Source organism: Triticum aestivum, chromosome 2B (assembly GCF_018294505.1).
Source record: "Triticum aestivum cultivar Chinese Spring chromosome 2B, IWGSC CS RefSeq v2.1, whole genome shotgun sequence".
In the NCBI taxonomy this organism is placed as follows: Eukaryota; Viridiplantae; Streptophyta; class Magnoliopsida; order Poales; family Poaceae; genus Triticum; species Triticum aestivum.
Genome location: NC_057798.1, coordinates 680,380,389 through 680,391,363, shown reverse-complemented (window position 1 = coordinate 680,391,363; position 10,975 = coordinate 680,380,389).

The following is a 10,975-nucleotide window of genomic DNA, read 5'->3' as shown; positions in this document are numbered from 1 at the left end:
ACTCCGGCCGGCCGGGTCGCCTCCGGCCTCATCCGCCCAGGAGGGTCGGAGGCTACTGTCGGGGGGATGACCCTCGGGTAGGCCCAAGATGGCAAACGACGCTTCAAAAACATCGGGGCCAGCAACGCCCCTCAATCCGGCTCGCACTTGGCCGGGTTACTCAACCTGGCCAAGTCCCTCAACCCGGCCAGACTCCTCAACCCGGCCGCCCGGCCGGGTCCCTGTCCGGCTGCTCCAGCCACCCTGCTACGCGAAGTCAACTACGGCGTCCCGTCCGACACGACACCGACAAGACGGCCATACTGACATCAGTGTTGCTGACAAAGCATACATTGTTCGCTCGTCACACGCGGCATCATCTGTAGTGTACTTTGTTCCTCGGACATTGATTTATAAAATGCCCCAAGGACAAAACTTAGCCTAGCATGCAAGCAAGCATGGCTTGGAACGTAGGCTACACACTATAGCTTACATCCCAAGCACACACCCATGCCTACATGGCTTACACCACAAGCTAGCCACACTATATAAGCTAGCTCACACCCATCCATCCATGACACTCTCACACGTATGCACTCATGCCACACCCATTTGGCCACAAGCTAGCCACTAGTGCATTTGGTGCTCACACCACACGCATGTACACCTAAGGCCAGATGCCCATAGTTGCGTTCTGTAATACAGCTCTAGGAGCAACTTTGTACTGCCAGACATGTACACTGCATATATATTCAGACATGCAGGAGTAGAAGTATTATCTCTCCGGAGAGCTCCGAACCTAGGTAAATCACCGCGTGATGTTTGCCCAATCCCATCCCTTGTTCTCCAGAGCAGTCTTGCCCACACCTCAAGCCACCTCGTGGCATCTGTCGTCTCGCGAACCCACCCGCGAGATAACCCCGACAGCCAGGATTGGGTTGCTTGCCAGAAGAGCTTTTATTTCTTCCAGTCCGGCCATTGCCACGTCCGTCCACTCGAAGTGATCGGTGCGTCGGAGGAGGCGATAGAGTGGCAATGCCTTTTCTCCTAGTCTGGAGATAAAGCGGCTTAAAGTTGCCACACATCCAGATAGTTTTTGAACTTGTTTGAGGTCTATTGGTGTAGCCAACTATGACAAAGCTCGGAATTTAGCTGGGTTCGCCTCAATTCCCCTATTGGAAACGATGAAGCCCAGCAGTTTTCTAGCGGGAACGCCAAAAACACACTTTTCCGGATTAATCTTGATATCATATGTTCGGAGGTTGTCGAATGTGAGACGCGAATCGTTTATTAATGACTCGACATGCCTAGTTTTGATGACTACGTGATGACCCACAAGTGTAGGGGATCTATCATAGTCCTTTCAGTAAGTAAGAGTGCCGAACCCAACGAGGAGCAGAAGGAAATGATAAGCGGTTTTCAGTAAGGTTTTCTCTGCAAGCACTGAAATTGTAGGTAACAGATAGTTTTGTGATAAGATAAATTGTAATGAGTAACAAGCAATGAAAGTAAATAAAGTGCAGCAAGGTGGCCCAATCCTTTTTGTAGCAAAGGATAAGCCTGGACAATTTCTTATAATGAGAAAAGAGCTCCCGAGGACACATGGGAATTATCGTCAAGCTAGTTTTCATCACGCTCATATGATTCGCGTTTGGTACTTTGATAATTTAATATGTGGGTGGACCGGTACTTGGGTACTGCCCTTACTTGGACAAGCATCCCACTTATGATTAACCCCTATTGCAAGCATCTGCAACTACAAAAGAAGTATTAAGGTAAACCTAACCACAGCATTAGACATATGGATCCAAATCAGCCCCTAACGAAGCAACGCATAAACTAGGGTTTAAGCTTCTTCCACTCTAGCAACCCATCATCTACTTATTACTTCCCTATTCCTTCCTCTAGGCCCAAATAATGGTGAAGTGTCATGTAGTCGACGTTCACATAACACCACTAGAGGAAAGACAACATACATCTCATCAAAATATTGAACGAATACCAAATTCACATGACTACTAATAGCAAGACTTCACCCATCCTGAGGAACAAATGTAACTACTCACAAAGCATATTCATGTTCATAATCAGAGGAGTAATAATATGCATTAAGGATCTGAACATATGATCTTCCACCAAGTAAACCAATTAGCATCAACTACAAGGAGTAATCAACACTACTAGCAACCACAGGTACCTATTTGTGGTTTGGATACAAGAGATGAACTAGGGTTTTGAGAGGAGATGGTGTTGGTGAAGATGTTGATGGAGATTGACCCTCTCCCGATGGGAGGATTGTTGGTCATGACAATGGTGATGATTTCCCCCTCCCGGAGGGAAGTTTCCCGGGCAGAACAGCTCTGCTAGAGCCCTAGATTGGTTCCACCAAGGTTCCGCCTCGTGGTGGCGGAGTTTTGTCCCGTAAGCTTACCCACGATTTTTCCAGGGTAAAAGCGTTCATATAACAGAAGATGGACACCGGAGGGCCACCAGGGGGCCCAGGAGACAGGGGGCGCGCCCAGTAGGGGTGGGCACGCCCCCCACCCTCCTGGCCAGGGTGTGGGCCCCTGAGGTGTTTCATCCGCTCAAAAATTCTTATTAATTCCAAAAATAGGTTTCGTGGAGTTTCAAGACTTTTGTAGCAGTGCAGAATAGGTTTCCAATGTTTGCTCCTTTTCCAGCCAGAATTCCAGCTGCCGGCATTTCCCTCTTCATGGAAAACCTTGTAAAATAAGAGAGAATAGCCATAAGTATTGATATATAATGTGTAATAACAGCCCCATAATGCAATAAATATTGATATAAAAGCATGATGCAAAATGGACGTATCAACTCACCCAAGCTTAGACCTCGCTTGTTCTCAAGCGGAAACCAAAACCGAAAAATATGTCCACATGTTTAGAGATAGAGGTATCGATAAAAATAAAATACGGACATGAGGGCATCATGATCATTCTTATAACAGCAACATATAAAGATTTTATCATATGAATTCTTATGATCAAGTAACGATCAATTCACAATGTTAAGCATGGTTCAAAAACTTCATTGGAAGCTAACAAACTATAATCTCAGTCATTGAAGCAATTGCAATTTATCGTAACATCAAAAAGAGACAAGAATAGAGATTTTCAGCAAGTCCACATACTCAACTATCATGTAGTCTTCCATAATTGCTAACACTCACGCAATACTTGTGGTTATGGAGTTTCAGCCGGACACTGAGAAAGATAGGGTCTTATTGTGTTGCCTCCCAATGTATTCACCTTTAGGTAATGTCAACAATAATAGTCCATGCGGACTTACACTCAATTGGATATATGTATCATGATCTTTCAAACACGAGGAGCTTGCCAAAGGATAAAATGAAAAAGGAAAAAGGTGAAGATCACTGAGGGAGTCCTGGATTAGGGGGTGTCCGGATAGCCGGACTACCATCATCAGCCGAACTATCATCGGCCGGACTATCATCATCGACCGGACTCCAAGACTATGAAGATACAAGATTGAAGACTTCGTCCCGTGTCCGGATGGGACTTTCCTTGGCGTGGAAGGCAAGCTTGGCGATACGGATACGTAGATCTCCTACCATTGTAACCGACTCTATGTTACCCTAGCCCTCTCCGGTGTCTATATAAACCGGATGGCTCTAGTCCGTAGGACACAACAACAACAACCATTACAATCATACCATAGGCTAGCTTCTAGGGTTTAGCCTCCTTGATCTCGTGGTAGATCCACTCTTGTAAACATCCACAATATCAATATCAATCAAGCAGGACGTAGGGTTTTACCTCCATCAAGAGGGCCCGAACCTGGGTAAAACATCGTGTCCCTTGTCTCCTGTTACCATCCGCCTAGACGCACAGTTCGGGACCCCCTACCCGAGATCCGCCGGTTTTGACACCGACATTGGTGCTTTCATTGAGAGTTCCTCTGTGCCGTCACCGATAGGCTTGATGGCCTCTTCAATCGACAACGACGCAGTCCTGGGTGAGACATTTCTCCCCGGACAAATCTTCGTATTCGGCGGCTTCGCACTGCGGGCCAACTCACTTGGCCATCTGGAGCAGATCGAAAGCTACGCCCCTGGCCGTCAGGTCAGGTCTGGAAGCCTAAACTTCACGGCCGATATCCGCGGGGACTTGATCTTCGATGGATCTGAGCCACAGCCGAGCGTGCCGTGCTGTCACGATGGGCACGACCTAACTCTGCCGCCGGACAGCACCTTGGAGGCCGCACACGAATCTGCTCTGACCCATTGTCCGGAGCCGATCGCTCAGATCGAGGACGGATGGCTGGACACCGCCTCGGGAGCTGTCGTGGATTTGTCACGTCAGATGTCCTTAGTGTCAGGACTTAGTCGTGAGGCCAACGCATCTATGTGGTAGCTTGAGAGGGGTTGAGCGGAATCAAGAGATGCAATACAAGATAGGGATTTAGACAGCTTCGGGCCCCGGGAAACAACATCCGGTAAAAACCCTACATGCTGTTTGAGGCTAGATCTCATTATCATCACGAGGGAGTCGCCGTAAACCGGCTCTCCTCTAGTTGTGTCTAGACCTAGAGATTATTGATTGTTGTCTGTCCCTATTTGGGGAGCCCTGCCCCTCCTTATATATATTGAAGGGGCGGTTTACATGTGGAGTCCTATCAGGATTAGGACTAGTCTATCTCTAATACAAACCGGTTACAAGTCCTGGTCTTAACTCCTTGTAAAATATTCCTCATGCCTTTCCTCTTAAATCGGCCCACCATAGTATGAACCGGCCTTCTGGGCCATGGGCCTCGCCATCCATCTGACCCGCCCGCCGGGTTACTAATGAACCACCAAGACCGGGCGGGTAGCCGGTGAATCATCCAGTCTGGCCGGTTTATACTCCTAGCCGGTTTACGCCACGGGGTATATCCCCGACATTAGCCCCCAGTTTAATTTGGATTTATCCATGTTAAACTGATCCTGTAAAACAAATACAAGAACAAATTTGACAGACTATGCTCCGGGTTAAGAATTCTTGTAAACCGGCATCTGATCATTCTGAAGTCCTTGTCATTTCCTTCTTCTAGAAAATCCGGGTCAATAACCAGCTTCATACTCAAATTGCTGATGTTGGCTTCTTATAAAAAAAATTGTGAAGAATAATCCCCTTGAGTCGGCTTCCAGAGCGCCGGTTTAAGAAATATTGGTCTGGAAATACTCATCTGATATTCGGCCGGTTTGAAGATGTAGAACTTGCCGGTTTACGATAACCACCATTGTCGGGTTATAAAAACTGATAATTCCGGGTCATGATTGTTTCCAACGCTGGTTCATGATTGTTGCCAACGCTGGTTCAATCTGGTTTGCTCCAAACTGAAAATTTGGAAGATACTTCTCCCTTATATCCATATTACTTGTAGCCCCTAAGTCTTGAACAAAACAAAGTTATGGTTTAAGACTTGCTTCAATATCAATACTGCCACTTTTGAAGAAATCCATGTTGTTCATCCCAGTCACTAGTAAAAACTGAACACTCCATATTATGTAGCCCCCAAGTGCCGGGTTGTCATGCTTGCAGCAACCTGGGACTTGAAATTGCCTTATGCTCATAAAAACTTCAACCAGTGTAGCCTCCAAGGGCCGGGTCATTATGCAATAATGAGCAGGGACTTTATAAATATAATCATGTAGACCTTATAATGTAGCTTCCATCATAGGGCTTGAACCCACATCCACAAGGTCAAGAGTCTTGTGCTTTACCAACTGAGCAATGAATCCTTCACTATTATGGACGAAAATTTGTGTACCTTTAATTGTTGACAGGAGCAATTGGTAGCCCCCAAGGGCCGGCTCATTATAATGTGATGAATCGGGTCTTCAATAATATGAGCAAAAAATGACTTTGCATTAGCCCCCAAGTGTCATGGTGCATGCTTGCAGCGACATGAGACTTGCATATTTGATGTAATCTCAACCTAAATAATGTAGCCCCCAAGTGCCGGGTTGTAAGCCTGCAGCAACTCGGGACTATTCCTTCAATTGTAGAATAAAAATCATATTCATCGATAAAATAATATCCATTGCGCTAAAACGACTTTGAAAACCTCAATCATAATATTAATAACCATAATAAAAATCCAGCCATGTTGGCTATTCAAGATAATATAATCTGGTATGAAAAATTCATCCAATATCATAATGAAAATTCAGCCAAGTTTGGCTATTTGAATAATATAACCCAATCATTTATAAGCGCATGATTCCAATGGCGCAATCCAAATATATACTGGCGACTTATAGTCAAAAGCCAGGCCGGTTTAATAAACACCAGATAATTTATAATCATGCTTTATTCAACCTGTTTCTACATACAACAAGTTTAAAGTGGGCGCCAACTATCGTGGATTTGTCACGTCAGATGTCCTTAGTGTCAGGACTTAGTCGCGAGGCCAACGCATCTATGTGGTAGCTTGAGAGGGGTTGAGCGGAATCGAGAGACGCAATACAAGATAGGGATTTAGACAACTTCGGGCCCCGGGAAACAACATCCGGTAAAAACCCTACATGTTGTTTGAGGCTAGATCTCATTATCATCATGAGGGAGTCGCCGTAAACCGGCTCTCCTCTAGTTGTGTCTAGACCTAGAGATTATTGATTGTTGTCTGTCCCTCTTTGGGGAGCCCTGCCCCTCCTTATATATGTTGAAGGGGCGGTTTACATGTGGAGTCCTATCAGGATTAGGACTAGTATATCTCTAATACAAACCGGATACAAGTCCTGGTCTTAACTCCTTGTAAAATATTCCTCATGCCTTTCCTCTTAAACCGGCCCACCATAGTATGAACCGGCCTTCTGGGCCATGGGCCTCGCCATCCATCTGACCCGCCCGCCGGGTTACTAATGAACCGCCAAGACCGGGCGGGTAGCCGGTGAATCATCCAGTCTGGCCGGTTTATACTCCCGGCCGGTTTACGCCACGGGGTATATCCCCGACAGGAGCTGCAACTTCTACGGCGATGGAGCCGAACACTTATCTTGTCCCGCATAAAGCCCATGACTCCGAGGTGCCGGACTCCCTGCCGGACTCCGAACCTCCTGCGCCCCTGCTAGTCGAATCCGATTGGGCGCCGATCATGGAATTCACCGCTGTGGACACCTTTCAGCACTCACCCTTCGGCGATATCTTAAATTCGTTGAAGCATCTCTCACTATCCGGAGAGCCCTGGCCGAACTACGGCCAGGATGGTCGGGACGCGGACAATGAAGAAATTCAGAGCCCAGCCACCACCCACTTCGTAGCCACCATCGACGATCTAACCGATGTGCCAAACTACGACTCCGAAGACATCAACGGTATGGACGATGATGCCGGAGATGATCAAGGACCAGCGCCTACAGGGCACTAGAAGGCCACCTCGTCACATGACATACATATGGTGGACACCCCAAAGGGAAGCGATAACGAGAAACAACGGGACGCGGCAGAGGATAATCCCGCCGATAAACAACCAAAACGGCGACGTAGACGCCGCCCTAAGTCCTGCCTCGATCAAAGCAGCATTCCTAACGACCCAGCGATAGAGCAGGGCAAACCAGCGGACGACGAACATACAACCAAGCAACCATCCGAACAGGACGAACCGGATAATCAACCCCTTCACGGAGCAATCAACAGTCCGGACACACCACCGGATCATAAGAACCTTCACAAAAGACTCGTCGTCACTACAAGAAGTTTGAAGAAGGAAAAATGGAAGCTCAAAACAGCGGAAGACATACTCAGAATGAAGTGGAGCAAAATAGTCAAGACCGCAGACAAATATGGCAATGGCCATCAAACAAAGAGCTACCCGAAGCGCAAGCTGCTGCCAGAATTTGACGAGGAAGCCATAGAGCCCTCACAGTCAAAAAATAAAGCGGCCGTCTGGCCGGATAGACGGCCAGATGACAGGCCAAAAGCCGCGTCGCACACAAGCCGACTTATGATCCTGGGAAAACGGACGGCCCAACTAGGTCCATCTACGGGCCAAAAAGGAGGGCCCCAGGAAGTAACACAACACGACAAGTGTTCGAAGACAGCGGCACACCCATATACAGGGGCGCCGCACACCCGCTATGTTTTACCGATGAGGTGCTGGATCATGAATTTCCAGCAGGGTTCAAACCCATAAACATAGAGGCATACGACGGCACAACAGACCCAGGAGTCCGGATAGAAGATTACATACTACACATACACATGGCTAGAGGAGATGATCTCCCCGCCATAAAATACCTACCCCTCAAGCTCAAAGGGCCAGCTCGGCATTGGCTCAAAAGCCTCCCAGAAAACACTGTTGGAAGTTGGGAAGAGCTTGAGGACGCGTTTAGAGCAAATTTTCAAGGGACTTATGTCCGCCCTCCGGATGCAGACGATCTGAGTCATATAACCCAACAGCCCGGAGAGTCAGCGTGCAAATTCTGGAAAAGGTTCCTTACCAAGAAGAACCAAATAGTCGACTGTCCGGACGCGGAAGCCTTAGCATCTTTTAAACACAATGTCTGAGACGAATGGCTCGCCAGACACCTCGGCCAAGAGAAGCCAAGAACAATGGCCGTGCTAACAAGCCTCATGACGCGCTTTTGCGCAGGAGAAGACAGCTGTCTAGCAAGATGCAGCACCAGCGACCCGAGTACATCCGAGATCAGAGATGGAAACGGAAAAACACGGCGTAGGAAAGATTAGTGCCGGAATAAAGAAAAAAGCCCAAAGGGCACGGCGGTCAACGTCAGATTCAAAAGCTCGCGGCCAAACAATAAAACACTGCCTCTTAAGGACAACAGCGACGAGCTATCAAATTTAAACAAAATTTCAGATCGGATATGTCAGATCCACAGTACCTCCGGAAGGCCTGCAAACCATACCAACCGAAATTGTTGGGTTTTTAAACAGTCCGGCAGACTCAACGCCGGACACAAGGGGCTCGATGCGCCAAGCGAGGATGATGACGAACCCCACCAGCAGAGCACCGGAAGTAAAAAGACTTTCCCACAAGAAGCCAAAACAGTAAACTCACTTCATGTGATAGTACGGAAAACCAACACGGCACTCGCTAAGACAAGTGTCGCACGGTCCACCCCAGCGGAACACCGAGATTGGATGTCAAAACCAATCACTTTCGACCATCTGGATTAGTCCAGAAGTATCCGGAACGCAGGATAGACTGCCCTGATATTGGATCCCATAATAGACAGACTGCAATTCACGCAGGTTTTGATGGACGGCGGCAATGACTTAAACCTGCTATATCCGGACACAATCCGCAAGTTGGGATAGACCCTACTACAATTCGGCATAGCCGCACTTCCTTCAAAGGAGTGGCGCCAGGCCCTTACGCCAGGTGCACAGTTTCATTATTACTAGAAGTTGTGTTCGGGTCACCTGACAACTTCCGACGAGAAAAGCTAACCTTTCATGTCGCCCCATTTAAAAGTAGCTATCAAGCATCACTGGGACGAGAAGCTTTCGTCCGCTTCAATGCAATACCACATTACGCGTCTCTTACGCTTAAAATGCCCGGTCCACGTGGCATCATTTCATTAAAAGGTCGCCTAAGACCCCAGACACGGCTGGACGAGTCCGGAATAAATAAGCTAGGGGCTACCTAGCCACACACCCCTTCACAAGGGTTTGTACATATAAGCCATAATGAGCTAGCATAGGCTCAGCTTTATTAATCTATATTTCAATTTTTTATGCACTTTCTCGCACGATTTCTTTTCAAACTAAGTTCCTCTCTTTTTACAGATGAACAGCGTGCACACCCGTCCAGGATACGGCACAACGGAGACACAGGCGCAGACGTGCAGTAGGGACCCGTTGCAAGGACTCTTTTCAGACTAAGACCCTACGTAAACCTTTCTTACTGTCTCTTGTTGCTATAATCCCCTGGTTTCTCATTATAACCAGAGTGGAGACTGGCATTTTGGCATCGGCCGCGCCAGAAGAACTTGCCCGTACCTGGACACAAGGGGCTTAGGGCATTGTTTTGCCCGCTATTGTAAAGACCGAACACCTTCGGGAGTGTTCGGCGTCTCGAGTTAGGCCTTATATGCATCAGCTCCGAATCATGTCTTTGGTCAAATGTTGGGTTTGCCCGGCTCCTGTGTTTTGCTGCCTTACGTTCCGTATCATCGGCTAACGCGGCACCAGGAGAACTACTGCGATTGTGCCCCAGTTCGGCTGGGCGAGCACCTCAGTAGAGAAAGCCGAAAACTGACTGTCATGATACAGCGAGAGACTGGTCAACCACTCGATCGACCATGGGAATGTTTAGAATTCCTCCGCTTTGACGAAGGGCCGTTTCCCGGTCAGGCACATACGCGCCCCAAATTCGGAGAGCGCGGTGCCCCCAGGGGCTATGTCGTAGCCCCACCCTCGAACTCCATGGCTAAGTGAAAGTGATAAAGCATTATAGTCCGGTTGCCTCGTTTGCTACGCTACCACCTCCTTTACAGGACCGAGACGTCGGATTAAGTGTGAAAACGCGCTATTTTTTGCGAACACCCCCGCACCTTGTGCGTGGGGGCTGAAGCCGACGACTGCCATCTTTCAGGTTATACACACGTATACATGAACGGCCGCATAGGAGATATTCTATTACTTGAACGCACAAGTATAAAAGGCGCTTACATCATAAATATTGTTTTACATCATAAAAACGTTCATTCGAACGTAACATTTTTTGAGCACTGCGACTCTATTACACGAGCACCACGCAGCACTTCGCCAAAATAGTGCTCGGCGGGTAACCGGTTATCGTCCGAACCCGGGGTCGCAACAGCGGTGGCATCCATCTCTGTCCAATGTGTCTTCACACGGGCGAGTGCCATCCGCGCACCCTCTATGCAGGCCGACCGCTTCATCACCTTGATATGCGGCACCGCCCCAAGAAATTGCTGCAATAAGCCAAAGTAACTCTTCGGCTCGGGCCTATCCGGCCAGACATGGGTCACTATATCCGTCATGGCAAGCCC